General features: G+C 37.4%; 1 protein-coding gene across 1 annotated transcript in view; it reads right to left on the bottom strand.

Moving 5' to 3' along the window:
* Positions 1-26780, bottom strand: part of CNTLN (centlein) — a 440159-nt gene that overhangs the window by 107278 nt on the left and 306101 nt on the right. The window lies entirely within an intron of this gene.

Here is a 26780-nt window from a genome sequence, read left to right as displayed (position 1 = left end):
ATTCTCAACTCTCCATGTCCTCTATAATGCAGCCACATTGGCTTCTCATTTCTTATTCATGACACTATCTCCCACCGACAAATTTTTGCCCCAAGCTGTCTCTGTACCTCCTTACCTTTATCTCTTGGGCCCTCTGATTTCCTTCAGGACTCCGATTAAGTGTCATTTTTTACATGACACTTTTCCTGTCTCTTCTAGTTGCTAGTGCCTTCCTTCCCTTTCAAGGTTTCTTTATATCTCTTTCCTTATAACTACCTTCATATGTGCATATTGTTTCCCCTAACTAGATGATAAGTTTCTTGAAGGCGGGAACTGTTTTGTATTTTTATTTAAGTCATCAGCACTGAGCATGGTGACTGACACATATTAGGTGCTTAAGAAATGCTTATCAATTGATTGATAGTGCCCCCCAAAAGCTACCCTATATTCTGTCTATACTTATATGGACATATTATCTTCTATAATAGAATATGTGCTCTTTTAGGGCAAGGATTTTTTTTTATTTTTGTATTTGTGTCTTCAGTGCCATTAGAGCTCCTTGACGAAAGGGACAGTCTACACTTTTATATTGGTATCTCCAGTGCTTAGCACAGTGTCTAGCACATAGTGAAGGTCTTGACAAATGCTTTTTCATTTATTCCTGAGGGACTACCAATACAAAAGGAGAAAGATGGGAGATGGAGTATCTTGTATAAGTAACAGCAGGAAAGCCAGTTTGCCTGGACTAAGCATGTTCTATAGCTCTTAAATGGCAGCACCAAGACTGCAAGTCTACAGCTTTTTTTTATTATACTAAGCTGTTTGTAATATTTCTCTATAAAGGGTTGACAAATATCAGTGTGTCTCATTCATTATTTGGTTATAAGCATAAAGGTTAAGTATACCAACATGAGGAATCCTATAAAATATCTTTTCATGCCAAGGAAGAAACAAATGCCTTGTGCCCAATGAGAAATGCCTCCTTTTTTCCTTTGCCAACACAGCTCATGTTACTGAAGGGAAGGTTCTTTCACATTTGAGTCAGTTTTTAAGGCAATATTTGGGATCAAAACAAATTGGCAACAATAAGTTTCACATTAATCTCAAATGTATTCATTTTTCTATAAGAAAAGTTTCACATTTAAACAATTCTATCACATGTTGCCATCTACCATAACTTCTAGAAATCCTTGTATATGTATAATACATGATTTCAAAATTTTGATTCTCATCATCTTACACCTATCAGATTGGCTAAAATGATGAAAGGGGAAAGTGACAAATGTGGGAGGGAATATGGAAAAATTAGGACACTAATTCACTGTTGGTAGAACTTAGAACTGATCCAAACATTTTAGAGTATGATCTGGAATTATCCCCAAAGAGTCATAAAACTCTGTATACCCTTTGACCCAGCAATACCACTATTAGGCCTGTTTGCCAAGGTGGTTAGAGAAAAAGGAAAAGAATATATACATTCTAAAATATTTATATTAGCTCCTTGTGTGGTGACAAAGAACTGGAAATTGAAAGGTTGTCCTTCAGTTGGGGAATGGCTGAACAAGTTGTGGCATATAATTGTGGTGGAATTCAACTGTGCTATAAGAAATGATGAGCTGGTTGATTTTAGAAAAGACTTGTATGACGTAATGAGTGAAGTTAGCAGAATCAAGTGAATGCTCTATACAGTAATAGCAATATTGTTCTAAGTGCAACTTTGAACAAGATCATTTTGAGTATTATATTACAAATATTCAATTAAACTACAAAGGACTTATGAAGGAAGATACTATCCACATCCGGAGAAAGAACTGAAAAATAGAAGTATATATAGTACGGTTTTATGAATATATATACACACATACATAGATACATTTTTGTGTGTAATGGTAGCCTTCTCTAGGGAAAGGTGGGGAGGGAGGGAAGAAAAAAGTACACAGCAGAGAACAAAAGAAAAAGCAGGATAGCTTTGAATATCATGTGTAATATTTGTTACATAGTTTTCAAAAAAAAAGTAAATAGTGTAAAATGGAAATTTATGGTTTTATATTGAATCCTCTTTTTATGTTGTGCTGTGGACATGGAAATGTTCTTTTCTTTTTTGTCTTTTTGTATTTAAGTTCAAAGTGAATTTTAAAAGCTTTGAATCTATGAGTTCATGAACAAAGGGAACTCCTAGGTAAAGAAACTCCCTCTGTTGGTGCCAATTGGAATCTATTCTGCTATTTATAGTTTGAGAGCTACCTAGGGGTACTGAGAGGTAAAAGGACTTGCCAAGAGTCAATATTTATCAGAGGCAGGATCTGAACACATGTTTTCCTAACTGGCTGACTATCCAGAATGCCATGGTGCTTCTCTAGCAATCTATCAACAACTATTTTTAGGTGCCCACCAAATATTAGACACTGTCTGTTGGGGGGATGCGAGGTCAAAGTATGAAACTTCTTATTCTCAAGGATCTTACCTTCTAATAGGGAAGACCGTGTGTGTGTGTGTGTGTGTGTGTGTGTGTGTGTGTGTACATGCGGCATACATGCACATGTGCGTGTATATGTGTGTGTACAGTATATATATATAAAGGAAATAAAAATAAGTTAAATACAAAGTACTATGGGACAAAGAACACCAGCAGTTGTGGGGAGGGATCAGGAAAGACTTCAAGAAGATGATGTTTGAATTGCAACTTAAGAGAAGAGAAAGGACTCTGTGAAGGAAAGATAAGGAACAAAAGCACTTTAAGAATATGGGATGGGAGCCCCTAGGTGGTGCAGTGAGTAGAGCACCGGACCTGGAGTCAGGAGGACTTGAGTTCAAATCCGACTTCAGACACTTGACACACTTACTAGCTGTGTGACCTTGGGCAAGTCACTTAACCCCAGTTGCCCTGCCTCCCCCCCTCGAAAAAAAAGAAAAAAAAAGAATGTGGGATGGCCAGTACAAAGACACAAAGAAGAGAAAGACAAGAAACTCATGCATGAGGAACAGAAGTCAATTAATACATGTGGGTATGTACGTATAAACATATGCACACATATTTTTACATGTAAATTATGACGTATTCTATCTCTATGTATGAATATACAGAAACGAGAATAAAGATAAATGAACACAAAGTAGTTAAATACGAGGCAGTTTTAAGAGAAAGGGCACTAGCAGTTGGGAGGATCAGGAAAGACTTCATGTAAAAGGTGGTACATGAGCTTTCTCTTGAAGGAAGAGTTGCAGGTGAAAAGGAAGAGGAGAACTAGGAGTGCGGATGTAATGAAAACCAAGAAAGCAGAGAGACAGGAGGAAAGGAGGGTCAATAGTGTCAAATACGATAGATAGCTGATGAAGCATGAAGACTGAGAAAAAGTTGTCATATTTGGTAATGAAGATATCATTGGAAAATTTGTGAGGATAATTTTCATTTGAGTGATGTCAGAAGCCAGACTGCAAAGGACTAAGGAATGACTGAAAATAGAGACAAGTGTGGACTACTTTTTCAAGAATACTGCATGGATATTCATTGGCAATCAATCCAAACAACATGTCTAATAAGGTACTTGTATTAAATAAAGAGCTATTAAGAAGGGATGCCCTCCACAATTAAAGAAAAAGATAAAGCTATTTATGCCTTATATTCTGTCTGCTGATGAACCTGAGGGATATAGGAAAAGTACTGTGAATGTAGAGAAACTCCTTTTCTAGTTACGTATGAGGCAGAGAAGGGTTCTCTATAGCCTAGAATATATAGAAAAGATCAGGTATAGATACTACAGTGGTATTTTAAAATAAATTTTTATTGCTTTTTAAAATATTACCAGAATTTCTTTGCTATCAGAACATCAAGAGATTTGAAGAGATATAATGCTAGGTGGTGCAGTGAATAGAGAATCAGCCTTGGAATCAGGAGGACCTGAGTTCAAATCTAGCCTCAGGTACTTGACACTTACTAGTTGTGTAACCCTAGGCAAGTCACTTAACCCTGATTGCCTCACCAAAAAAGAAAAAAACAAACTAAAAACCCCCAAACAAACAAACAAAAGAACATGAAGGATCTGTGATTCTGTTAGCATTAGATATATTAGGATATTAATTATCTGTCATTTTGTTAGCATGGGAACTCCTGGTGTAAGAACTAAGGCCACCAACAGAGATTGATTGAAACCCATCTAAGGCTTGGTAGTTAAGTCCTAGGTTAAAGAAGGAAAGTGACACTCCTGGGGTCACATAGCTAGTTCTGTATGTGAAATTTAAAGTGTGGGCTTCTTAAATTTAGAACTAGCACATTATCCTGTAGATGAGAACTTTGCTTCTTTCTAGGACTCCATCATTCAGAATTTACAGAGAGGTATTGCTCAAAGGAAGGGAGAAACTACAAGCTTTTCAGATGATGTTGAGCGTTATGAAACAAAGTGGAAAATTCATAGTCCCGATGTCTCTTGCACATTTTGAAATTAACAACTGAGAACAAAAGAGAAGCCACATGGCTGATAAAAGCAAAAATTCTGTCATGCCTAGTCTCTGGATATAAAGACCAATTTAAAAACAGGAGTTGGGTAAAAATGTTGCAATTACTTCCCATGATAAACAAATGGAATACAAACTGCTGATCCTTTTTTCCATGAGGTACCTGTCCACTCTGAAAATGAAAATTTACAGAATGGCTGAGGCCACTGAGTAGCCACAAATTATACTTTATCTACCACAATGTGATGGTGATGCACTATAGTGGAAGTTTATCACAATAACTAGGCAAAGAGAAGAGAGGAAAGTGGAATGGCAATAGAGGAATTGAAGTACCAGCAGTGTCTTCATCTCTAAAATGGATATGATCATAACTTGTCCTAGTGGTTTCAGAGAAATACTAAGAAAATAAAATAATAGAAATAACAATCTTAAGCCCACATTATTATCAGCACTTTATCTGGTGGCACAAAATGATTGCTCCAAGTAGTACCGGTAAATTAGCTTTCCCATCTACCCTCTAATCTAACCCTATCAAAAAGCTATCAGATATCTTCTTGCTAATCTTGTCTTACTCATTTCAAAATGATCCCACAACTAGATTTCAGGATGGCATATCCTTAGGTATCATATCTAATATCTTGAGGAAGTCTGACATTAATTTGAACAAAACTACATAAAATTATCTTTGTTCTAATGACCATTTTTTTGTCTAGTACATTAATATGATGAAAGAATATTAGGTATCTCCAAAATATAATAGCTCCTTCACATTGTTCCACATTGTACTGATGTCAACAATGTCTACCATGACTATCTTAACGTACTTTTAAAAGATCTGTTTTTTCATTTAATGCTTTTTTAAAAAGTGATCACTTTGGCGCAATGACTAAGGGACATTTCTGGTGTCATTTTTGCCATTTTCACAGTAAAAATAATTTGTTAATTTTAAAAATGCATTTTCCCATATATTCTAGATATGTTTCTTAAGTATGAAAACAAATTAGAACTACAATGCAAATAAAATCAAATGTGTAATACAGACTATGTATGTGGCTTGTTTTTTCCCCAAAGTAAAGTTTTCTAATACAAAGCGGAAAATTAAAGTAGTTGGAGTGGCTTTTTAAGAAAGTAAGACTTTTTTTCTCTATGGAATAAGGAGATATGAAAAATAAAATCTTACTAAGAACATTTTTGTTAAAATTATCATCAAATTAGCTTGTTATAGTTCCTTTTCTTTTCAAGTTAACATCTAGGTAAGCACATATTAGCATATTTTTGAAGAATGGGAAATTTATGGCAACTAGTTCAAGAAGTAAGGAAGCTGAATTATCTAATTCAACTTAAATTTCAATCATTGCTCACTACGAGAATCATTATTCTAGTAATACCTTTCCTTAATCAAAGAAAAACCAAACTCATGATTGTAAGGGCAAGCAAAGTGGGACTTCTTACTGTTTTTTTTCTTTTGGAGTGCTTCTCAGCACGAAGGCAATAAGTGCCTTTGAATGAGTCTTGCCTTTTGCTAATTAGGTCCTGAGAGGTTTGAAGCCTTGGAGAGGTGTGAAGTCCTCGGGCCCTGAAAAAGGGTATATATATGCTGAGGTTGGCATTTTGTTTGGGGCTCACTCACTGGAAGTGTCATGTGATTTGACCAGATGAGACTCTGGGTAGCCATTGGAGCCCCTGGGCTTTGAAAATCCTAGATATTGGTACTTCTCTCTCTGGCAACTATGTATGTAATGTCTTAGACAGACAGCTAGAAGCTTGTCTGCTGATTTGTGTTATTTTGCTATGTTTATATAATTTCTGCTTGTAATTTCTGTTTGTGTTTTCTCTGAAGTTCAGGGTGCTGACTTTTTTCCCTGAACTAAGTGAATGATATATGCGTGTTTAATTAAAGTGAGATTATAAACCCCTTAAAGTTGTTTTCCTTAAAAAAGAAGATCAAAAAACCTGTACTAGTGGCCCTCCTGTGTGCTGGCATTATTGGCCTCACATAGCCACAGTAGTGGCAAGTAGCATTGTTCTTACAATGATCTGAGGGGAGGAAGAAAGCACACAATCTAAATTATCAACGATGGTAGAGGCATGGGTTCGCTATTTATGCAATATTTCTGTTAGCTTTGAGAAATGATCATGGCTTTTAACACCGTGTTCTATAAGAAGCCGGGATGGTACAAGAAAAATGCCAGTGGAGAAAGAACTCAAAACATTATATAATTAGAGCAGAGATATAACTAGGAAAACTAATTTTAAAACATACAACAGACATTTTGTAGGGTTAAGAATCTAATAAGTGTGTTTTGTTTTTAAAGTTTTACAGATCTGTTTTAAAACACTGCTCACAATAACAGGTTTTATACAAGTAACAGAATTTTACAAAAAGAATTTACATTCAATTTGCTCTTTCACACATTAACCAAATCTAGAACTAAAGTAGACACCTTAATGCAAATTTACATTATAGCACATTTAAAGTCAACTCTAAAAAGGCACACACATATCTGAATCTTGCAATAATCTGAGGCAAAGAAATGTTTGTTATGACTAATATGCACGCTGATAATGAGATACTTGAAGATAAAATAATATAAAGAATAAATGTTCTATTAGAAATTTAAGCCTATGTGACATATTAGGACAATAATTTGTTAGACACAGAAACATATTTCTAAGAAAAGCTGTTCAGATCATATTTTCTTATTTTAAAATATTCCTCTGTATGATCCCAAGAGAATTTGAGAACAGCACATAAGGAGTATGATTTTACTGTACACAGTGCTCTAAGTGATAATAATAGTTTCTTGCAAAGTCCAATATAAGACATAGACATTCTGTTAACAAATATCACTTGGTTGATCTAGAAGATAGGACATAGAAATAAGACAGTCACGTCCAATTCCACATGGATTCTCAGCTCAGATCCTGGTTTTTGCACAGTTTACCTTGCGAACATGATCCGAGTGACATTTCACAAATTCCTGGATAAATGTTGCTACACTCTGCCAGCAGAGAGACAGGCTATGTCATGCACAGATCAATAATAGCACTGTGTTTCATCAGCCTCAAAATCAAAAGTGCTTCATCTGGCAAAAGCCATGGCCCTTGAGAATCTGACATATATAAACTGAATACTCTACAAGGGATGTCTACTATACAAACTTCTGAGGTAAAGCATCATGCAATTCACAATGACACAGAATAACAAAAGTAGTTTTAAAATTCATTATTTCTAGAGGAGCGAATACAAGTTACCTAGGGGCTACTTAATACAGGAAATTAAGCTCTTTGTAAATTAAGTTATTAACATAAATTAAGCTATTTTAAATTCTATATAGTTCCTGACTGAAAACATGAACCCAGTAAAATTTAAATGCACTTTATGAATAACTATAATGTGCCAATGGATAGAATCCCCACATTGTATGCATAGTATTACAGGCAACATAAATCTATATAACATATAACTTATTTACTCTTATTTTACAACATTATATTCTTGTTTTAATTTCGAAGATCTGATTCATTCTCTTTTAAGTAGTCCGTATGTCCTTGAAAGTCTTAGGTTAAATAAATATGATTTAATACCCACACCAAAGATTTCTGATGTAGTAACTTCTTTGTTGCTCTTTTTGTTTTGGTTCTTAATTTCAAACTGACACTTGGGTAATATCAAATGGAAACAGGATTCAGTTCAATAAAGATCACTGTGCACCAAGGTATATAAAAGTTTAGCTAAGACATAGTTCAAATGCTCCTCTCATAAGGTTTCTAATCTTGTTAGGTGGGATAAGACACATATAGATAAATATAATCTAATGTTTAAATAGTTCTATGATCTCAGCTACATGGACGTTCCTTGCAACGATGCATGTAAGAATCTATCCGTGGATACAAGGAGACTCTTTTTCATATCCTCACACAATTCACCACTGGGAGTCCATTTCATGTGCTGGCGGGCTTCTTTGATTATTCTGGGCATCCTGAAGATATCAGTGGAGAATAGTTATTCCTTGCTCTCAACACAACAGGCCCATCTTGTTTTCTAATCATATATTTCTTTTGTAGTCCCGTTGCTAGTGTCGTAGGCTGCTCACACCCATCACGTGCCTCTCCATTCCCTTCTGAGTAACACTAATTATTAACAGAGTAATCAGGGATGTGCTCATACAGATGACCATAATGCAAAGCAATACACAGAGAAGTCCATAACAAAATGTTTTATGTATCTTGGAAAAAGGTAGTAAGAAACAGAGCATGTGAGAAGGGAGCTGGGGTGGGGGGGGGGGAGGTGACAGTGGGGAAAGGGGGAGCAAGAAGTTCCAATTCAAGGGAAACAAAGGAGAAAAACCAAAAGGCAAGGAATGAACCTGAGAATATATATGTACGACACTAAGGTAATGGGGTTGTGGTGAGAAATAGTATAGGACAAAGAAAAGGGAACAGGTTATGTTGCACATTGAATGCCAGAAAGTAGACTTAATCTGACAGGCTGCTGAAAACTATTATAATTTCCCTAAACTCTGGAAAAAAATATTTTGATCTTAGAGATTAGTTTGACTTCAGCAATAACTGGACATGCTCAGTAGACAAGGCAAGCTTAAATTGAGTACGCAAATTTTCAATCTTGTTTCTGATGCTCATTAATCCTAATCAGCAGATTTTGTAAACTGATCAACTCTCTTCTCAAATATAAAACTTTGTTGTCAGGTTTCAAGAGTGAAACATACAATTATAGAATTTAAGGAATTTATAATGATTCTCACTTGCCTGTAAGATTTAAAGTACCCCCACAAACCATATCTGTTTTTACTATCCTACATTATCTCCCATTAAAACCCTTTAACATCTTCAATATCACTGTCACTATTCATATTCATTCCTGCATCGTGTTTTTTGCTCCTTTTGTTCTCATCACTTGGAAATATCCTTGCTCTTCCTCAATGACCTATTTCAAGGTACATGGAACTTTGTTTTGGACTTCTCTCATGAATATATTATTTTATCTTATGTCTTGTCCCCCAAATATATTGTAAGATACTTGAGGGTAGGACTTGGACTATGTCTTAGCTAAATGTTTGATATACCCCAGTGGTTGTTGCTGAATTGATTCTAACTCCACACAACACGGTTTTCCAAATGGTACTTAAAAGTACCTAAATCTGTACTCTACATTTTGGCAATTTATTAAATGTACAAAATTGGTCCCTCTAAATATTCCTTGAAAGTAAATCTTAGTTTTTTTTTTGATCAGAGTGAAAGGTTCCTAAGGTGAAAGTGTATTTATTGAAGGGATGTTTTATATGGTATTGTAAATCCACTATAGTGTTTGGCTTAATACTAAGCATAAAGCTAAATTTCAATAACCATGTACTGAACTGAACTGCAGAGTAATTTAACTTACAGTTTACTTTAAATATAAACATATAGGCATGCACATACTTATGTAGTTATATGGCATGCACCATAATCTGTAATTCTCACTTCTCTAGAAATGGCAAAGAAACCTCGGTGAATCCAAGGAAGTTACATAACCGTTTTTGGGGATCAGTTTTTTAATTTGTAAAATAGTGTTCACACTAGATTTTTAAAGGTCCTATGTGCAATGCTATGCACTAATAAAATAATATTCTAATTTGATTCACAAATTATTTAGAATGTAATAATATACATAAAGTTCTCTGCAAGCCTTAAAGTATTATATAATGTTAGCTATTTAAAATGATTTATCCTGTTGACTAGTGTCTGCTTCATTTGCAACCTAAATTATCATAAGAAACTAATTTAAGGCCATTTTTCAGTATAGATGCTATCTCAATATAATATAGGTTTTCCTCTAAATAAAGTATTTTTTAATGCCCAGTGCAGAAACTGACTTAGCAAAATGGCTGATATCACCTTAATTATATGTCTTGAGGACTAAACATCAGACTGTAGAATCTTAAAGGTGAAGAAGTTTATTGTAGCTTAACATTTTAATAAAAGCGAATCATCAACCATTTTATTAAATTCACCAAATTTCATTAAACTTTATTTTTAACATTTAATAGTATTTTTCCAAATATATGTAAAGGTAATTTTCACCATTCATTTTCGTAAGATTTTGAGTTCCAAATTTTTCTACCTCTCTCCCTTCCCTCACCCCTCTCCAAGACAGCAAGCAATCTGATATAGATTGTACATGTATAATCATGTTAAATGTATTTCCAGACTAGTTACGTTGTGAAAGAAGAATCAAAACAAAGGGAAAGCCACAAGAAAGGAAAAACAAAAAACAAGTGAAAATAGTACCCTTTTATCTGTATTCGGACTCCATAGTTCTTTCTCTGGATATGGTTAACATTTTCTATCATGAGTCTTTTGGAATTGTCTTGAATCATTGTATTGCTGAGAAGAGCCAAATCTATCACAGCTGATCATCACACAATGTTGCTGTTACTGTGTGCAATGTTCTCCTGCTTCTGCTCACTTAATTCAGCATCAGTTCATGTAAGTCTTTCCAGGTTTTTCTGAAATGTGCCTGTTCATCATTTCTTATACCACAATAATATGCCATTACATTCATATGCCACAACTTGTTCAGCCATTTCCCAATTGATGGGCATCTCCTCAATTTCTGATTCTTTGTCACCACAAAAAGACCTGCTATAAATATTGTACATGTGGGTCCCTTTCCATATTTAATGATATCTTTGGGACACAGACCTAGAAGTGGTATTGCTGGATTAAAGAGTATACACAGTTTTATATCATGTTTTCTTCCAAATTGCTTTCCAAAATAGTTCCAAATTGCTCTCTAGAATGGTTTAGTGGTTCAATTTTCCCACATTTTTTCTAGCATTTATCATTTTCCTTTTTTCCCATATTAGCCAATCTCATAGCTGTTAAGTGATACCTCAGAGTTGTTTTAATTTGCATTTTTCTAATCAATAGTGATTTAGAGCATTTTTATATGACTATAGATAGCTTTAATCTGAAAACTGCCTGTTCATATCCTTTGACCATTTTATCAGATGGGGAGAGACTTGTATTCTTATAAATTTGACTCAGTTCTCTATATTTTTTGAAAAATGAGGCCTTTATTAGAAACAGAAGCTGTAAAAATTGTTTCCAGCTTTCTGCCTTCCTTCTAATCTTGGCTGCTTTGCTTTTGTTTGTGCACAGACTTTTTAATTTAATGTAATCAATATTACACATTATTAAATTTCATAATGTTCTCTATCTCTTGTTTGGTTGTAAATTTTTCCCTTTTCCTCAGACCTGACAGGTAAAATATTCCTTGCTCTCCTAATTTGTTTTTCTTTCCTTTTGAAAAGCCTTTCTGCACATTTTTCTTTAATTTTTAGTTTACAACACTCGGTTCTACATAATTTTGAATTCCAGATTTTCTTCCCTCCTTCCCCCACTCCCTCCCCAAGACAGCATGGAATCCGATATATCTTCTACGTATAACTTCACACTGAACTTATTTACACACTAGTCAAGTTGCAAAGAAGAATTATGACCAATGAAATGAATCATGAGAAAGAACAAACAGAACAAAAAACCCCAAAAACAAAAACAAAAGAGAGAAAAAAAGGGGGAAAAAAGGCAAGCATAGTGTGCCTCAATTTGCATCCATACTTCATAGTTCTTTCTCTGGATGTAGATAGCATTCTCCATCGTGAGTCCTTTGGAGTTTTCTTTGCACCTTGTGTTGCGGAGCAGAACAAAGTCTATCAGGGTTAGTCCTCAAAGAATCCATATTTCTGTGGTTGCACACAATGTCCTCCTGGTTCTGCTCCGCTCACTCAGCATTGTATCATGTAGGTTTTTCCAGGTTGTTATGAAGTCCGTATCATTCCCATTTCTTACAGCACAATAGCATTCCATTGCATTCATATACCACAACTTGTTCAGCCATTCCCCAATTGATGGACATCCCCTTGATTTCCAATTCTTTGCTACTACAAAAAGAGCTGCTACAAATATTTTTGTACATATGGGTCCTTTTCCCATTTGTGTGATCTCTTTGGGATACAGCCAATCTTATTTTTTAAGCACTAGATTTTGTCAGTGGTTTTTTTTTTTCCATTGTTTCTTTTACCTCCCTAATTTGGTTTTTTAAATCCTCCTTTAGCTCTTCCAGTAATGTTTTTTGGGCTTGAGACCAGTTCACATTCCCTTTTGAGGTATCAGATGTGGGTATAGTGTCAATGCTATCCTCTTCCAAATTGGTATATTGCTCATGCCTGTCTCCATAAAAAGAATCAATGGTCCTCAGTTTTTTTGTGTTCTTCTTCATGTTGGTTAGCTTTTTCCTGGCTTTATAGTGAATTTTTGCTTTTGGGGCTCAGGGCTCTCTGTCCCAGGTTTCTTATTCTGGGGATTGTGAGTCTGGTTACTGGCTTTGTGTATTATAGCCTTCAGTTTCCTGAGGTGTGAGGGATGGGTCTGGCTGCCTGAAGTCTCCTTTTCCCCTGAGGTTGCTCTCCAGCACTGTTGCTCTTCAGCAATGGTCTCAGCTGTTTGTTGTGTGTGCTGTTGTCCACCACTTCCTCTGGCTGTGCAAAGGTATGTCTGGGCTCCTGGGGTTGACCTCTGCTGGCTCTGCCCCTCTGGGACTCAGGAACTCCCACTGCTAGGCCACTGAAGCCCCACTTCTCTCTCCTCTATTCCAGCGTTTTTTTCCCAAGGAATTCTCTGGGTTGGCGGGGGGAGGGATTAGAGCTGTTTGTTTACCTGGCCATTATGTCTCCCGGAAGTTCAAGAAGATGCGTTTACAACCTTTGGGCTGCAAGCCTCAGGAGTTGATATCTCAAGGCCAGTGGTGTTGTGCTGCTGCCTGTTGTCACTTCTACAGACTCCCATCCTGTGTTGGGAGGCCTGGAGATTTCTGCCGGTTTCAGCGACCAGCTTTCTCCTAGCCTGGGTTGCTGGCTGGTTTTTGCAACTCTTATAAGAATATTTCTACTAACACCTCCCTTATTCTACTACCTTTTGTAACCCTTCCCCCTTAATCCCATTCCTTACTATTTGCTTGTTGAGTGAGAGGTATCTCAAGATCCAACTGTGTGTGTATGCCTATTCTTCCTTCCTTTAACCAGGCCAGAAGACAGTGAGGTTTAAGTGTCATCCTCTCCCCTCCACTGCCTCCTTGTTATATAAACTTCCTTTTGTACACAACATTTATGAGATAATTATTCTTTCTCTTTTCCTCCTTCCCAGTGCAGTCATTCCACATCTAGTTATTCTATTCTCTCTCTCTCTCTCTCTCTCTCTCTCTCTCTCTCTCTAAATCAACGCAACAGAACCGCAACCAAGTCCTGTGCCTCATTAGACTCCCTTTATGACCCCTGGTAATGTTAAAGTCCAGAGGAGGTAAATATATATATATATATATATATATATATATATATATATATATATATATCATATAAGAATGTAAACAGTCTAATTTTGTTTAGTCTTTTATGATTTCTCATAGGTTTACTTTTTTATATTGCTCTTGACATCTATGTTTCTTCATCAAATTTTCTATTCAGTTCTAATCTTTTCATCAGGAAGATTTGAAAGTCCTCTGTTTTTGCTAAAAATCCACTTGTTCCCTCGTAGGATTATACTCAGTTCTGCTGGATTGGTTATTTTTGGTGTTAAATTCTTGGTTTCTTTCTTTTTATAATATTACATTCTAAGTTTTCTGCTCCTTTGTGGTGGTGGTTCTAAATAATTTTTTTATTCTGACTGTGCCTCCTCAGTCCTTGAATTGTTTTTTTTTTCTGTCAGTGGTTGCTTGAAGTAATTTTTCCCTGACCTCGGTACTCTGAATGTTGGCCACGATATTCCTTTAAGTTTTCATTTGGAGGTTTCTTTCAAGAGGTAACTCGTGAATTCTTTTAGTTTCAACTTTGTCCTCTGGTTCTGCAATATCAGACTGGTTTTCTTTTATGATTTCTTAAAATATGATGTCTAGGCTCTTTTTTTTGTCTTGGCTTTCAGGTTATCCAATGATTGATAAGTTATCTTTCCTCAAAATATTTTCTAGGTAAGTTGTTTTCCTGATAAAAAGTTTCACTTTTTCTATATTTCTTTTCAGTTTTTTAACTTTGTTTTATTATTTCTTGATGTCTCAAGTCATTAACTTCCATTTGGCAAATTTCAACTCTCAAGGAGTTATTTTCTTCAGTAAGCTTTTGTATCTCTTTTCCTGAGCTCTTAATTATCTTTTTATATCTTTCTTCCCTAGCTCTTGACTTTTTTCCCAATTTTCCTTCTATTGCTCTCATTTGGTTTTCAAAATCATTTCAATTTTCTTCTTTAACTCTTCTAGGAATTTCTTGTTGGACTTCTTTCTAACTTGAATTTATCTTTGAGACTTTGCTTGTAGATTTCTTCAAGTCATTCTCTTCCTCTGGGTTTGTATCCCCTGTCACCACAACAGATATTTATGTTGGGCTCCTTTCTTCTAGCCTACTTCTTGACTTTGGGCTTAGTTCTGGGCTCTGCACACTTCTGAAGTGGAATGAGAGGATTGTCTGATCTGCACTTCTGTCCTCTATGCTAATGCGCTGGTAGCTTCAGCTGGGGGCCCACAAACTTTCAGTGCTAACAAAGTAGCATGAATCAGAAGGAGATCTATTCACTGACTTCCTGGTCTGGGTCTTCTGACTTAGGTTTGAGTCTTGTTCTTGGTTGGGAGTCTTAGCAAATGGCTGCTTGGTAATTGAACCACCAAGAAGCTCTGCTGTTCCAGAATGAACTGCCAGCTCTCCTTGGTCTGGAATGTTGCACTCTGTTCCTGGTATCAGAGCCATGGGGAACTACTATTTGCATACTGAAGTCGTTTCTTACTCAGCACACAGCTAGGGTCAATGCTCTCTTTCACTCTGGATCTGGGACCTTGCACTGGGTGGTGGGTGACAGAGCTCCCAGATGATGCCTAGCACTTGCTCAGGAATAAACTAGAATCTCTTTCTGGTACCTTGTCTTAGCCCTCTCTCAATCCCTGGTTGCTGGAATGCTCCATGCTTACTGCCACTTCATATGCTCTTGGCCACTCCCTCTCCCTGTTGTCTGCAGATCTCTATGTCTTACTTCCTGAGCTTCCTTGTGTTGGAAAAATGACTCACTATGACTTCTTGGCTTTTCCAGTCAGAAGTGGATCTAGTACTTTCTCTTAATCTTTGCTGAAGGCATGTTAGAGGAAAACTAGACTTTAATGCCTACTCTCACTCTGCCATCTTGACTCCACCCTCCTAATGACATCAGGGATGTGCTGCTATTTGTCCTTCATTCTCGAAAAGGACCGTGACAGCAAAGAGGTGATGCCAAGATGTGCAAGTGAATTGGATTTAAGTGAGGAAGGGCCGTGCAAAGTCACCAGCCTCACTTTTCTCCTCCAGAGCCATCTGGGTCCAGTGGCCAGATATACATCAGGATGATTGGAGATGGCTCAGGATGCATTTGGGGACCTTGGCCTTCTCAAGCTAAGGTCTTTAACAGGTCTCATTTTGACTGAGGCAATGCCCATTCAGTAATTAAGATTTAGTAAGAACTGAGGCAGAGAATGGCCTCTTTTACCCGCTCAAAAATTAAAAATAAATAATTTTTTTCTGAGCTGAATGAAGGACAAATAACAACCTCTGTGGGTAGAAAAGGAGCTGCCCACTGGGGACTTTTCCTTCCTTCCATCTTTCCTTCCTTCCTTCCATCCTTCCTTCCCTCCTCTTCTCTTCTCTGCTCTTTTCTTCTCTTCTCCTTTCTGTCTGTCTCTCTCTCTCTCCCCACCCCTTCCCTCTGTCTACATAGGGCATCACACCATTACTTGCTGGTGCTCTTCCCAAAGAGAATATAAATTTTAATTTCCAAAACCTTTTTCTTTTACTTAAATATCAGCCTTAATCCCAGATCACTCAGGCTCTCATTGATTGGACAACAATAGGTTTCTGGCCAAGCCCTGCTTGGTCATTGTTTGGGCCTGGACTGGCTCAGGATGAATGTAAATAGCAATTGTTTCTGTTTTGGTCAGTGGATGACACTGAAACCTCACTTTCTTCTAGCCTGGTTAAAGGAGGGAAGAATAGGCATTCACACAATTGGGTCTTGAGATACCTCTCATTCAACAACTTACTTTTAATTTTTGACTAGATAAAGAGGCCATTCTCTGCCTCAATTCTTATTAAGCCTTTATCACTGAATGGGCATTGCCTCAGTCAAACTGAGACAGGCAAAAGACCTTAGCATGAAAAGGCCAAGGTCCCCCACTGCATCCTGGGCCATCTCCAATAGTCCTGATCTGTATCTGGCCACTAGACCCAGATGGCTCTGCAGGAGAAAGTGAGGCTGGTGACTTTACACAGCCCTCCCTCACTTAAATCCAATTCACTTGCATGTCATGGCATCACCCCCCTGATGTCTTGGTCCTCTTTGAGAACAAAGGACAAATGACCCTCTTAATGACATTTTAAAATCCTCGTCCTTCTTGATCTCTCTAAAGCCTCTGACAATGTCCATCACTCTCTTCTACCTGAAAGCCTGTTCCCTCTAGCTTTCCATGACATGATTCTACCCTGATTTTCCTCATATCTATCTGACCATTCCTTCTCACCTTCCTTCATCCCAGTCACACCTTGTGCTAAATGATTTCATTTGGTGATCCCAACAGCTCAGACAGATTCAATTCTCATCTCTATGCTGATGATTCTCAAATCTATTTATCCAGTCATAATCTCTCTGCTGAACTCCAGACTCATATCTCCAAGTAACTCTCAGACACCTTGAATTGGATTTCTCAATGACATCTTAAATTAAACATGTCCAAAATGGAACTCATTAACTTTCCCCCTCTTTTTAAGCCTCCTCCTAACTTCCCTATTACTGTAGAGTGTACCACCATTGTTCCAGTTACCCAGGCTTGTAATCTAGGTATCATCCTCAACTTCTTACTCTCACTTGCCCCTCTATGTCTAATCTGGTGCCAAGTCCTATTGATTTCACCTTCATAATATCTCTTACATACACCACTTCTCTCCTCTGACACTGACATTACCCTAGTATAGGCCCTTAAAATTTCACATCTAGACTACTTCAATAGCCTCCTGGTTGGTCTAATCTGCCACAAGTTTCTTCTACTCCAGTGCACTCTTCACTCAGCTATTTAATTAATCTTCCTAAAATGCAGCTGTAACTATATCATCCCCCTGGTCAATAAAATGCAATGGCTTCTTTTCACTTCCAGGATCAAATAAATATAAGATTGTCTGTTTGGTACCCAAAACCCTTTATAGCCTTGTTCTTCCTACTTATTCAATCTTCTTACATATTACCTCAACAATGCTTCTCCAAAGTGGTTGGCTAGTTGGTTGGTTGTTGTCCTTCTTGCTCAAAGTGGACCAAAATGGCATCACTATGTCAGGGTCGAGGTACAGTGTATTCAACTGCGGTGGATCAGACCAGTACAAGTTTGGAAGTCTCTACCATAGGTAAGGCACAAATAGTCAATATGAACTTTTATACTGGAGATGTTTCTAAATTTTTGCATCTCACCTTTCTTTTGAGCTACTGCAATTCCTTGCTCACAGATTATATGCATCTTTTTTGATGTGGGCACACCGTGCTGGGCAGTCCTGTGTCAGTGTCTCCCATGTTTCAAAATGGCTTCCAAAGCTCTTCAAAAAGACTGTTTTGCTTCTTCTGATCTCTATGTGAGTGCTTGCTCTGTGTGAGTTCTCCATAAAATAGTCTTTTAGGCAAACATATTTTTAGCATTTGAACAACATGGCCAGCACATTGGAATTGCACTCTCTGTCGTAGAGTCTGAATGCCTGACAGTTCAGTGTCCAATACCTTATCTTGGCAGGTGATCTTCAGAATCTTCCTAAGACAGTCCAAATAGAAGCAATTCAGTTTCCTGAAATGGCGCTGTTATACCGTCCAGGTTTACAGACATACAATAATGAAGTCAACACAATGGCTATATACATCTTCAGTTTGGTAGACAGTCTAATACTTCTTCTCTCCCACATTTTCTTGTGGAGCCTCCCAAGCACTGAGCTAGCTCTGGCAATGTATGCAGCAATGTCATCATCTATGCATACTAGAATGTATACTGCCAAGGTAAGGGAACTTAATCCACAGTATTCAAAATTTCTCCATTTGTCTCACCATATGGATGGTGAAGTGCTGGCTGGTGGAGAACCTCTGTTCGCTTGGTGTTAATTATCAGCCCAAAATTAGAACAAGCAGCAGAGATATTCTGTTGGATCTCAACCTCAGGGACTGCACTGAGTGTATGATCATCTGTGAACAAAAAGTCACATACCAACTCTCCCAACTTGATTCTTGGCTTGTAATCTTTTCAAGTTAAATAATCTATTATCAGTGTGGTAGCTGACCTTGATATCATTTTCGTTCTCATTGAAGACATCTGACAATACGATGAAAACATCATGCTAAAAAGCATGGGAGCAAGCACCCAGCTTTTGCTTCACTCCACTGGTGACTGGGAAAACACAAGAGCACTGTCCATTATCTAGAACCCATGCAAGCGTGCCATCATGGAACATTCTTCAAAGTACTCTACAATCCAAAGACACTTGTCTACTTCTTGTTCCTCCCACATGAAATTCCATCTCCAGACTACGGCATTTTAACTTGCTGTTCTCCATTTCTGAAATATACTTTTTCCTCATCTCTGCCTCCTGGCCTCCTTCAAATCCCAGCGATAACCCCACTTTCTACAAGAAGCTTTTCCTGATTCTCTAAATGCTAGAGCCTTCCTTCTGCCGATTATTTCTAATTTATCCTGTATATAGCTTATCTGTGCATAATTATTTGCCTGCTATCTCCTGCCTTAGACTATAAGCTCTTTGAGAGCAGGGACTGCCTTTCTTCGTTTCCCAGACATATTGCAAATAGTGCCTCGCACATAGTATGCACTTAATAAATGCATATTGACTGACCTCTTCATCAAAGATATTGAGGTAAAGGAGGATAGAATGAAAGATAATGTCAAGGAGGTTTAGGACGTAGAAAAGAGGAGAAGAGGGAGTTCCTGGTCTCTATTTTCTCTATAATAAATGAGGAAAGGTCCTCGATTGGAAGGTTGGGGCAAAGTGGTGGTGCTAGATGCTTGAGGAATGAAGAAGTTTAGTCTATGTAAGAAGTTGGGTAGAGAATCAGTGAGGGAGGAATAATGGAATTACCTTGCTGAAGACATTTTGAGGACCATGTCCAGATTAGCTAACATGAATTTGTAGTGGATCCAATCGGCTCAGCTTCCTTCCAGCTCCATTTAGGAGCAGGTGAGTAGGAATGTAGGGGAGAGATGGTGAGATTAATATTTCACTGCAATTGCAGAGAACCAGAGGAATATGTAATTAAAACACTTAAAAAGACCACTATATATCTAGAGCCAGGATGGCACAGTGGATTCAGTGCTTTGGAGTTAGAAAAAGCTATATTCAAGTCTAGTTTCTGACACAAAATAACTCAGTAAACATGGGCAAGTCATTCAACCACTCAGAAACCCAGGCAACCCTTTAAGATCACAAGTTGCCACTTCATTGGAGGAGGCAGCTTCCATATAGATACATCCTATACCCATGACATAAAAGGTCTCAACCCAATGTAAGTGCTTTTTGTTAGGTTCAAACTTATGGTCCTGTTTATTTTCAAATCTCCTCCTGTGTAAAAAGCATGACAACAAATACTATTTTTTAAAGGAAGAAATTATCAAAAAGAATTCACTCAATCACAATGAGAAAGCATATGAAAATAATTTCTAAACGAATTTCTAAAATAATTTCTAAAAAATTTCTAAATGACTTGTATGAGAAATTTTTTTTCTCTAGAGCAAACTAAATTTCACAAAACTAAATGAACTAAATTCATTATCCATTATTTTTAAAAGATCGAATTAATGTACAAAGTTGCATTTTCCCTTAAAATAGGGATTCTTCTTGTTTGCCTTTGTCAGGTCCTGCTCTTGGACCTGTTGAGGTTTCATGTTGAGAAAAGGGTCTCTAAAGACACAATACACTTAAGCAATATGATCCTAACAGAAGAGAATGGCATTTACACCTAGCTCTTGTTAAGACTTTGGCCTCATTTAACCGGGGGCAGAGCCAAGATGGCGGCTGGAAAGCAGGGACTAGCATGAGCTCCCTGCCAAGTCCCCCCAAAAACCTATAAAAAATGGCTCTGAACCAATTCTAGACCTGTAGAACCCACAAAACAGCAGAGGGAAGCAGGGCTCCAGCTGAGGACAGCCTGGATAGTTGCTGGGTAAGGTCTTTCGCGCACGGAGCTGGGAGCGGAGCACAGCGGAGCAAAGCCCAGTGTGGGCAGCACGACCAACCAGACCAGGAGTTGGGCAGAGTGTGCCCTAGAGCCCTGAATCTGTGAGCTGTGGCAGTTGCCAGACTTCTCAACCCACAAGCACCAAAGACAACAGAGAAGGTTAGTAGGAAAAGCTGCAGGGAGTGGAAGGAGTTACCTGTTCAGCCACCACCCCGGGGGCAGCGGAGGTGGGACAGCTACAGAACTACAGCTGCAATTGCTTCCAGCCCCAGGCCCACTTGGTGGGAGGAATTAAGTGGCGGGTCAGAGCAGGAGTGCAGACCCTGCTGAAGATCTAAGTCCAGTCCGGGTTGGGGGTTCTTGGGGAAGGAGGAGTGCTGGTGTGGCAGAGCTGGCGCATTCCCCCAAGCTTGGAACATAGTTCTCTTAACTCTACAAGCAGTCATACCCCGCTGAAAAAACTCAAGGGTCAAGTTAGTTGACTGGGAGTATGGCCAGGCAGCGAAAATGCACCCAGATTCAGTCTCAGACTTCGGAGTCTTTCTTTGGTGACAAAGAAGACCAAAACATACAGCCTAAAGAAGTCAACAAAGTCAAAGAGCCTACAACAAAAGCCTCCAAGAAAAACATGAACTGGTCTCAAGCCATGGAAGAGTTCAAAAAGGATTTGGAAAAGCAAGTTAGAGAACTAGAGGAAAAATTGGGAAGAGAAATGGGAAGGATGCGAGAAAACCATGAAAAACAAGTCAATGACTTGCTAAAGGAGACCCAAAAAAATACTGAAAAATATATTGAAGAAAACAACACCTTAAAAAACAGACTAACTCAAATGGCAAAAGACCTCCAAAAAGTCAATGAGGAGAAGAATGCCTTGAAAGGCAGAATTAGCCAAATGGAAAAGGAGGTCCAAAAGACCACTGAAGAAAATACTACCATAAAAATTAGATTGGAGCAAGTGGAGGCTATGACTTGATGAGAAATCAAGATATTATAAACCACTGACCCTGAAAATAGATCCAGGAGAGATAATTTAAAAATTATTGGACGACCTGAAAGCTATGATCAAAAAAAGAGCCTACATATCATCTTTCAAGAAATTATCAAGGAGAACTGCCCTGATATTCTAGAGCCACAGGGCAAAATAGAAATTGAAAGAATCCACCGATCGCCTCCTCAAATAGATCCCAAACAGAAATCTCCTAGGAATACTGTCGCCAAATTCCAGAGCTCCCAGATCAAGGAGAAAATACTGCAAGCAGCCAGAAAGAAACAATTTGAGTATTGTGGAAACACAATCAGAATAACCCAAAATCTAGCAGCTTTTACATTAAGACATCGAAGGGCTTGGAATACGATAGTCTGGAGGTCAGTGGAGCTACGGTTAAAACCAAGAGTCACCTACCCAGCAAAACTGAGTATCATGCTCCAAGGCAAAATATTGACTTTCAATAAAATAGAGGACTTTCAAGCTTTCTCAGTGAAAAGACCAGAGCTGAATAGAAAATTTGACTTTCAAACACAAGAATCAAGAGAAGCATGAAAAGGTAATCAAGAAAAAGAACAAGAAAAAGAAATTGCAAGGGACTTACTAAAGTTGAACTGTTTTGTCTACATTCCTACATGGAAAGATGATGTGTATGATTCATGAGACCTCAGTATTAGTGTAGCTGAAGGGAATATGCATATATATATATATATATATATATATGTGTGTGTGTGTGTGTGTGTGTGTATGTATGTATGTATATATGTATGTGTGTGTGTGTGTGTATATATATATATATATATATATATAGAGAGAGAGAGAGAGAGAGAGAGAGAGAGAGAGAAAGGGCACAGGGTGAGTTGAAGATGAAGGGATGATATCTAAAAGAAATAAAATCAAATTAAGGGATGAAAAAGGAATATATTGGGAGAGGGAGAATGGGAGAGATAGAATGGGGTAAATTATCTTACCTAAAAGTGTCAAGAAAAAGCAATTCTGTAGGAAGAGAAGAGAAGGCAGGTGAGGGGGGAATGAGTGAATCTTGCTCTCATCAGATTTGACCTGAGGAGAGAATACCATACACATTCAATTGGGTATCTTACCCCACAGAAAAGAAGGAGGAAGAAGATAAAAAGGGGGGGATGATAGAAGGGAGGGTAGATGGGGGAGGAGGTAATTAAAAACAAACACTTTTGAAAAGGAACAGGGTCAAGGGAGAAAATTGGATAAAGGAGGATAGGTTAGGAAGGAGCAAAATATAGTTAGTCTTTCACAACATGAGTATTGTGGAAGGGTTATAAATAATGATACGCATGTGGCCTATGCTGAATTGCTTGACTTCTTAGGGAGGGTGGGTGGGAAGGGAAGAGGGGAGAGAATTTGGAACTCAAAGTTTTAAAAACAGATGTTCAAAAACAAAAAAAAATGTTTTTGCATGTAACTAGAAAATAAGATACACAGGTAATGGGGCATAGAAATTTATCTTGCCCTACAAGAAAGGAAGGGAAAAGGGGATGGGACGGTAGTGGGGTGACAGAAGGGAAGGCTGACTGGGGAACAGGGCAACCAGAATATATGCCATCTTGGAGTGGGGGGAGGGTAGAAATGGGGAGAAAATTTGTAATTCAACTCTTGTGAAAATCAATGCTGAAAACTAAATATATTAAATTAAATCTAAAAAAAAATAAAAATACCCATAACAATCCCCCCAAAAAAAGAATCACTGAAAAAAAAAGACTTTGGCCTCACACTTGCACTCCCTTTAATTCAATTATTAGTGAGGCCCTTCCTGTCAAGGACTGTACTTGCAAACTCTGAAAGGTCAGCTTATATATTCTGCTTTATCCCTTCTGGTTTGCTTTTGCAATAATGTAGAATGTTTAATATGCCAAGAAAGACAATTCAATATTTTAATTAAAAATTTACTTTTAGAAAATATGTGTAAAATATAAAATTGTTGAATTTATGTAAAATAAAGTCACTCAGTATCAATATACACAATGTGCATTAAATTCTTTTAACTTACAAAAATGATGGATTGTGCATTTAATGCTTTTAAGCTCCCATTCATTACTTGGCATTTCTTTAATTATTTGAGATGTCTTTTGTTTTTGCCTTATCCCATAATAATGGGAACATCCTAATGATAAACAATCTGATTATCCTAACATAATAGTGACTATTTAAAACATATAATGTAGGCTTACTTCTGTGGTGTGCAGCTCACCTAACATGGATGGAGCACCAAAAGGCTTATCCTCAGCATGCCCAGATCTTCTAAGATGGAAACACCATTTTTTCCTACCACATAAGTAGGTATATCCTCCTTTGATTGCCTATTTAAATGAAATAGGCTCCATCTTTAAAACCAGAGATACTGTGATGGTTACCTTCTTTCTGCCTCACTTTCTGGTTCATGTGCTTTTCTATGGGCTCTTTTGTCCTCTGTCCTGCCCACAGCACAGGTGCAATGAAGTGAACCAATGGAAGGGGAAGGATTTCCTTCCCTTGCACTCCCTCTTTTTTATATGGACTGAGAAATGAGCCTGGGAGTGTTTGTGTCTGTTCTGTTTCATCTGACCTCCTCACTTTCAGGTGCCAGGAATGACCCCACTGGATTCAGGAGTTCAATCCATGGCAAGCTTGGAGACAGGATTGCAAGGGGATGTTGCAACTAGACAACTTGGCAGAGAGGCCAAGGTGTCTGGTGCTGGAGCCCAAGGTGGATTTTGGACTTGGAACTGGGACTGCACTACATAGGAACTGAGTTAAGCTATATATGGACATAACATATAATAATATTTTGCTATAAGAATAGCAAAAAAGTGCTCCCCAAACACCTTTATATTATAAAATTAAATCAAGAGTTGAGGCTCAGTACCTGTTGCATGACTGTACAATTTCCCACTCTTTGTCCAGAATCTTCAAGACTGACTCAATCAATGAATCAATAAGCATGTTTTAAAGTGCTTAATATGTGCTAGGCACTGTGAATGTCAGAAGTGGAAGGGACCTCAGAAGTCATCTAATCTAGCTCCTACAAGAATCAGCACATCTGACAAGTGTTCATCTAACTTGAATCAAGTACCTTTGGATACACATTAGCCCACCTATGCTAGGAAACTTCACATCACGGTTAAAAATTCTTATAACTGGTATTATAACTCAGATATGACAAAAAGGAAATACTGTGAGTGAATGAAGCAAATTTCTATATAAGATCATTTTTTAAAAGTAACACTATAATATACAAAAAAATTTCAAAAATATATAGGTATACACATACATAATATATAATTATCTATACATACAATATATAATTATCTGTTTTAATCAAGTTATTATTCCAATCATCACCTAAGATACAAGCCACAGATACAAGAATACTTAATTTCTGCAAGTATTTATTACATATTAAGTTTTTCCTTATAAAACAGAACTTAGTTATGGTGGGGCATCAGGGACTTTATCCCAAGTGGGAAAGTTTGAAGGCACCAACATCACCTTTCTAGAGGCATTTCTTCCCCCATCCATACTACCTTGGAAAATGACCTTTGTCTTTCTTCTCTGTAGGTTGCTTTCTCACCCGTCTACCTTACCCAGCTCTGTCCCTGTCAATAGTAGAATGATTCTTTCTCTACAGACTGGCCACCTATGGGATGCCCCTATATAACTCCATCCCTGACAGTAGAGCATTCTTTTACCCTCCACAGCTACACATTCATTGGGAATATTCTAGAAGTATCCCCTCCTGTAGTTCTTACCTTCCAGTGGCCACAGCCTCTGTATCTCTTTCCCTTTCTCTTCCCAGCAATGGCTAGTCCTTCAGCAGCAAAGAGCCCATTTTCTCCTTACTAGGATGCATACCAGGTAAGACATGCCACCCATCTACTATGCAGCAGCCCCTGTAAGCTTCTTTTTTAACTCTTCTCCCTACCACTTAACACTAGATAAAAATATTGCTAGTTATAACTCATAAAGTCAGACAAAAGGACAAATATGATAGTGTCTTGTAGATTTTTTAACAAGTCATTTATCTCTTATTCTGAACTTATCACTTTGTGCCTGTAAACCAGTTCTATTCTAGGTTGCAAATGTTTGATAAATCACTTAGCCAATGCAGCATTTTTTAAAATACAGAAACAGATCCAACCCAAAATAATCCATCTGACAAGAATTTTAGTAGGACTGTATGGAATTTTTGTCTAAAACTATAAGAACTTATTGCTAAAGTTAAAAAATGCTTAAATTTTTTATAGTATGTTGGCCCATCAAGTAGTACACACATATTGTTCTATAAAAACTTGCTCTGCATGTAGTAGGTTTCATTGTTCAAATATAACTAATATCAAAAGTCTCAAAGCAAGCTCTGATAAACCACTGTCACCATGATGCTTTTTAACTGAAAGGACATGAAAAGCTAATATTCCTAAAATAAAAGCTTTTTTGAGTTTTAAGAAATTCTTTGATTATATTCTATATGGTCCTTTAAAGGACTGGAATCAGTATTAAATAACTGTATGACTGCACATTCAGTGAAAAGCTTCTTAACTGGCTGATAGGCAGAAACTTGATTCAATAGTAGGGAATAACCATTATCGTCTTAAAAGGATAATTATTCTAGCACTAAAAGATAGCCTTGACTGGACAAAATTACCTGAATTACTATTGGCAATTTCAAGAGGCAAAAAAAGAGAATCATGGAATTAAACTGCATATCACCAAATTCTCACAACAAATTCCATGTTTCTTTGATAAAAAGTTTGAGATCAAAAGATACCCCAAATCCTCAGGTTCAATGAGCTACAAAATATGTTGAAAAATGAATATCTGTAATGTTTTATCCTGGGCTGCATTTTTAATGTTACAGGCCTAGAAGATTATAATAAAATGCTGACTGAAGAATAAATGTCTGTACCTAAAGCTAGCATATTTTTTTCGATTTCAAGTCCCTTACAATGCTTGTTTATCAGGAGAAGAAACTAATGTTTGTAGAATTTTACTACATTATTCAAGTGGACAGAAATTATAAAGAACTGTAATTTTAGTCAATTACAAATCGTACTTATTTGACTGTCTCACAGTT

This window comes from Trichosurus vulpecula, chromosome 9 (assembly GCF_011100635.1).
Source record: "Trichosurus vulpecula isolate mTriVul1 chromosome 9, mTriVul1.pri, whole genome shotgun sequence".
Taxonomy (NCBI): domain Eukaryota; kingdom Metazoa; phylum Chordata; class Mammalia; order Diprotodontia; family Phalangeridae; genus Trichosurus; species Trichosurus vulpecula.
This window is presented reverse-complemented; position numbering and strand designations above follow the sequence as displayed.